This window comes from Stylophora pistillata, chromosome 2, assembly GCF_964205215.1.
Source record: "Stylophora pistillata chromosome 2, jaStyPist1.2, whole genome shotgun sequence".
Taxonomy (NCBI): domain Eukaryota; kingdom Metazoa; phylum Cnidaria; class Anthozoa; order Scleractinia; family Pocilloporidae; genus Stylophora; species Stylophora pistillata.
The window spans coordinates 18307299-18313319 of record NC_142520.1 but is presented as its reverse complement, the minus strand read 5'-3'; the positions used below and the strand labels follow the sequence as shown (position 1 = coordinate 18313319).

General features: G+C 35.9%; 1 pseudogene; it reads right to left on the bottom strand.

The window, feature by feature from the left end:
* Positions 1-4104: 4104 nt before the first annotated feature.
* Positions 4105-6021, bottom strand: part of LOC148737511 (uncharacterized) — a 182314-nt pseudogene continuing 180397 nt past the window's right edge.

The following is a 6021-nucleotide window of genomic DNA, read 5'->3' as shown; positions in this document are numbered from 1 at the left end:
ATTGGATTAGAGGAACTGTAAGTAAATTTAAAAATACTTTTTTAAAGGCATTCCTCGCCTCCCCAAAACGAAATTTTTCACGGTGACAGTTTATCATTTTGTATTGCTGAACCGCGCTGTATTAAGATCTCTTTTGTGAATCATCACAAGCGATAATGTGGAAACAGATAAAAAAACAGAACTAACAACATTTTGAAATTATTCAAATTATAAAAGTTATCGGATGTTTCTTAATTCTGACTCGACTGGGACTCTCCTTGTTAATAATATTTATCTCGAAAGGCTTGATCACTTGATCAAGATATATTCTGGAGCGAATAAGTGCTCGCATTTCAGAACTGAGATAGACTAAGTATGAAATCTTTATATTGTATCAGGTTGAGAACCATTATCAGTATGTGGAAATTGAACTGCTCAATTTTATCTTATCACATGACACAACCCGCTCCACTCGGTCCTTACGTCAAGATTTCGAGCTCAAAAATTTCTACTTCGGCCTTCTTCTCATTGAGTAAATTTTAACGACTTGATCGCCCGCTTTGCATTGCATCGAGTCGAATTGCATTGTTTTGTAACGTGTGGTTAGAAACATAATCATCATAACAGTACAACCGTTCACTCCCTCCTATTAGCTTTTAGTTGTTGGTTTTGTTCCTCTTTAACCAATTTTTTTTTTAATTTTATTCCATTGTTTTCAATGATTTCCCCTGGATCTCTATATCCAGAAAAAAAATTATTTTAATTTCTTTGTGTTTCTTTCTTTAACTTTTATCGAGTCGAAGAGTGTTGTGTTACAGAAGTTGCACCCTCGATATAATCACTAACCTTAACACATTCTATTTTAAGATTTTAATTTTGCTAACGCCTGTTTATCCTCACATACAGTTGACTTTCCCAGTTCATCCTCTGATCATCCATCAGAGGAGAGGAATCCCATCTGTCTGGGATTCCTTTTACCAGCAACAAAAAAGCCACATAGGTTGCTAGTAAAACTTGTAATTAATATTTTATCACACGCATACAACCAGAGAAATAGTCATTTTGTAAGCTTCTTAATAAAACCACATCACTTTCTCTTTTTCAACACAGATGGTTGCAAAACAACAATTTCACTGAGCTGCCTCCCAAATTATTCCAAGATCTAAAAAGTCTGAAACAACTGTAAGTTACATGCAAACGCCTTTTACAGTAATTAGCTTGATAGCTGAGCTAAAGGAATGATTTTTAGCTTTTATTGTCATCTCTGTTCGAAAACAAGGCAGCTCATGAGTATTGTAAGCTGTTTTAAGTTCTCAGGTGCGTGTTTCGTTTAGAAAAAATCGTGACCTAGCTAAGACGAATGTATCACAATACCTGTTCCATCCTCTTCACTAGAATACGCATATTGTTTGCACATGAATGATTACCTTCAGCTCTTTGCATTTGATCACTTTTAATTTAATGACAAGCGTCTGTATGTATTTTGAATTATTAGTTACAAATAACAGGGTAAATCAAGACTCAATTTGTTCCTTTGCCTTTCCAATCAGCTATTTGTCAAATAGCAAATTGGATAATCTTCCAGAAGGAATTTTTGACAGCCTTTCGAAGCTGACACTTCTGTGAGTAAAATGAATAAAATAAAATCTTATGAAAAGAGGTAATCCGAACTTTCTAAGATCCCGACTGTCAAAGCTGTGCGCCATATTCAGTTAACTGAGACATGGTAAAATTGATAGGTCTGACAAATGTTTCTAAATCAAAATTTCCAAATGTTAATTCCTTGTTACAGACACACCACGGTGTTTTTTTTATAAATTTTAAACCCAAGCTCGCTAATTAAAGAGCTAGAAAACTATAACGAAAGTAATATAGGATCAAGGAAGACCAATTGCTCGAGGATCTTTATTCGTCATAATGATTAGCAAAAACTAAGGATAAAAAGTAAGCGTACTTTTAATTGTCTCGATGTCTTGAAAATTTTTAAGAAAACATTTGCGAAACTTTTTAGATGAATTACACAATGCCATATCATGTAGCTGTGTTTGGTAATTGAAGTTGAGGTGCAGTTGTTCTTCAGAAGCCGTAAATGATTTTTATTCTGCGAATGAATGGTGATATCTCACAATTATAGATTTTCAACCCTGTTTTGTTTTGTTTTTTATTCAGGGATTTGTCAAATAATCAACTTGGAAATCTACCGCCATACATCTTCAAAAACATTACAGAAGTAGAAATGCTGTAAGTGAGGTTTTCTGTTTTCTTTAAGAAATTGAAAATTACTTCGAAGGATTGTCTTGCAAATAACAACCAGTGGTAAATAGATCAGTTTCCAGTTATGAAAACTTACATTTGTAAATTTTTTTTATCAGTTAAGAACGTTTTGTCTTATCATAATTTTTTTTTTAAGAGAGAGAGAGAAGCTTAGAACTTGTTGCCTTGGAGATGTTTCACCCTGAATTTTAAACATCAAAACTGGCTGCTAATTCACTAAAAAAAATCCCTGTAGTAGATTTAGAAGAAAGCTCTAAGCAGAGTTGAGGATATCAATCCACGGTTACATGTGCGTCTTTCAGTCTAAACTTTGCACGGTGCTTTCTTCAGGAAAATGGACTATAACAAAATTGAGATGCTTCATGAAGATCAGTTCCAGGGCTTGGGGAAATTGTACAATTTGTAAGTATATTTAGAACCGACACGTTAATTTTCCAAGGTGATCTTTTGTATTTACAAAACAATCCAGAACGAGCCCATTGAACTGCATTTTAAAAGCACGGTAAATAAAAGTTGAAGTGAGACTGTCGACAGATATTAGTTGGTAACATATATTCGGAGCCATAACAGGAAACACCTCATAAGTGAATGGAGTTAGAATCCTCTATCAGTGACGGCTAGTATAATAAATCTATTAGAATATTTGCCATCAGATAGATATTTGCAAAGAGTGTGATAATATTTAATGTTAATTATTACGGTGAATTTAAATGTGCCATGCCTTATTACAATGTTTCAGTTGTATATTAATTTAGAAAATTCCTTTTCACCTGTTTAAGATATCTCTCGGAGAATAGAATTGAGGTCTTACCTGACAAAATTTTCAAGGACCTTAACAAACTCAAGTCCCTGTAAGTACAGCCGATCACGTACAAAAAATGTCTAGAGTTTTCTAAGGAGATGGAATGTATGTAGCAGAAACATTTCAAATATGGAATCTTGATTTCGAAATGTTAACCTGAAGTAGAACAGGCGTGTTAAAAAAAATTGCAATGCTCGACAATGTAATTTTTGCTGATAATTTTTTTTTGAGCTAAAAAAGGTAACCTTTTTAGTAACACATGCTTTTAATGACCAAAGTGAATATTTTCAAAAACGCTAACAAACATAGCTGAGTACTTTTTAGCTTTAAAGGCCACTCTATGTGAATTTTTAAGGAATCAAACAGCGTTTACCTTCTGTTTGTAAATAGTTCTGTTATTCATTTTTACAGCAACATCTTCGGTAATAAGATACAAGACGTAAGCAGGACGACTTTTAAGCATGCCAATGAACTGCGATTTTTGTAAGTTCATTGTAAATGACTGATCTTTGTCATGGTAAATAAAGTCGCATGTTTTGCAATCGGATGAGATGTCGGTGTGAATTTTATTTAGAGTATTGAAGTGGATTCACTTTCAGTTTTTCTGCAGTCAGAGGGAAGGCTTGTAAATAGTTATTTGGGAAAATGAGATAATGGAACAGTTTATACATCATAATCTAAGGTACTTTTCACTTTCTACTCGAAATTGCAGGTTCATGCATTACAACCTAATGGCTGAGCTGCCCAAAGGATTTTTCGATTATTTTCCGCACATTATCAGAGTGTAAGATTCCAATGTTATCATTTTACTCAATGATTTCAAAAGGATGTTTGAGGCGAATGCTGTATGAATTGCCTTGGAAAAAAGTAATAAAAAAAAAATATATATATATATACAGCCAAAAACTAACGATAAAATTCCGACGTTTCGGCGACATCTTGGCGTCATTGTCAAGGAAAACTAAATTAAATATGCGATTTCAAGAGTAACTAATAAGAATTCTAAACCCTAACCCTAACTCTAATCCAGAGTCACTAATTTGCAAAGGTCAGCCAAAGACCTTGGCGCGAACTGAGTCTGATTGTACGTTCAAACACAGTCGTAGTTTTTTAATGGGTAACATCTCATTAAAGAGACAATCAGACTTGTTATGGCAATTTTTCAACACCTTAAAACAATTGTGAAAGTCATCTGGAATCCTGCCCGCGTGTCTACAGTCATAGCGTTTGCGCACTGACGAGGTCTTTCCTCTATATCCATCAACGCGTACGAAGAGATGGCCACGGGTGTATCCGACATAACCAGCATCGCACTGGTCACATTTGAAGTTATACAGAACGCATCATTGATCAATAAGCATTAGGCTTTGGTTCGCTTGTCGGAAACTCCTGGGCAATCTTGCGGTTCATAAACACTGGTTGGACAATGGTCTGGAGTTTCACACTGAGATCTTTTAAGTGTTTCTTAACTATGTTAGTTGATTCCTGGTCTTTAATAGAGGGTCTGGCAAGCCGAGTGGTGTTTGCAGTCGTAGATTTTAACCGCAATGAAGACTGTGATGCCTGATTTTTCTACAGCAAGGGACCTCCTCAACACCCTCAACCACACCCACCCCGCCATCAAATTCACTATGGAGGTCGAAAATGATGGAATGCTCCCCTTTCTCGGTATTCGACTCCTAAACCAAGCGCCCCACATTGAAACTAAAGTGTTCATGAAACCAACAAGCGGCAGTCTGCTCCTCCATTACAATAGTCATGTTGATAATAGGTCCACGCGCGGCCTTTTGACAACTATCCTCGATCGCGCATATCGCCTGTCCTCGTCACGGTCTTACTTCACTGAGGAGTGCGAACGACTGTAGTATTTGTTCTCTAAACTGAGGTTTCCCTTGCAACTTGTGGACTCTACTTTTAAAACCTTCCTAAACTTAAGGATCGCTGACCAGTCTTCATTGCGTTAAAATCTACCACTGCAAACACCACTCGGCGGGTAGGATTCCGGATGACTTTCACAATTGTTTTAAGGTGTTGAAAAAATTCCCTAACAACTTTGATTGTCTCGTTAATGAGATATTACGCATTAAACAACTACGACCGTGTTTAAACGCACAATCAGACTCAATTCGCGCCAAGGTCTTTGGCTGACCTATGCAAATAAGTGACTCTGGATTCTTAGTTACTCTTGAAATCGCATATCTAATTTAGTTTTTCTTGACAATGGCGCCAGGATGTCGCCGAAACGTCGGGCTTTTATCGTTAGTTTTTGGCTGTATATGTTTATCGAAAGCATTGTTGATTCAAAAAATAATAATAAAAGGATTGTCAAGTTGTGACATGAGGCGCTGCAACTTGCATGCAACTTTACTACAGTAGACTAATAACAACTTTAAATTTTAACGTCTCTTACTTTGACATGCAGCATGTTGTTATCATTTCAATTATTTTGTCTCTGCTCAGCCTTTATAGTTCAGATCACCGGTGACTTTGGATTCATGAAAACGTTCCCCAACACTTCGAATTTCAATATTGGAAATGATATGATGCTATATTTAGATTTCAAACGCAAGTGCTTCAAACATACTTTGTGAGGCTTTCTTATTATTAGTCAATCAGTTAAAAAGAAAGAAATTACTTTCTTATCAATCATCTTTGTCTTAGCTTGCAAAAGTCACTGTTTTGCCGATCTTTTTTATATCTATATAATTTCGTTCTCAATGTTCTAGCGATGCACCTTTTAAAATTTCTTTTCTTTTTTCGAATTCCAGAACTCTGGACACCAATCTGATGTGCTGTCACCTTGATCTTTTCAAAGAGAATGCCGATTGCGAATATTCCTTCAATGACAACTTTGCAAGCTGTCAATCCATGTTCCGCAACCTTGCTCCAAGGAGAAGTCTTTGGGTTGTCGGCCTCCTGTCGTTGTTTGGGTCTCTGTTTGTAGTTGGGTGGCAGTATTTTTTCCC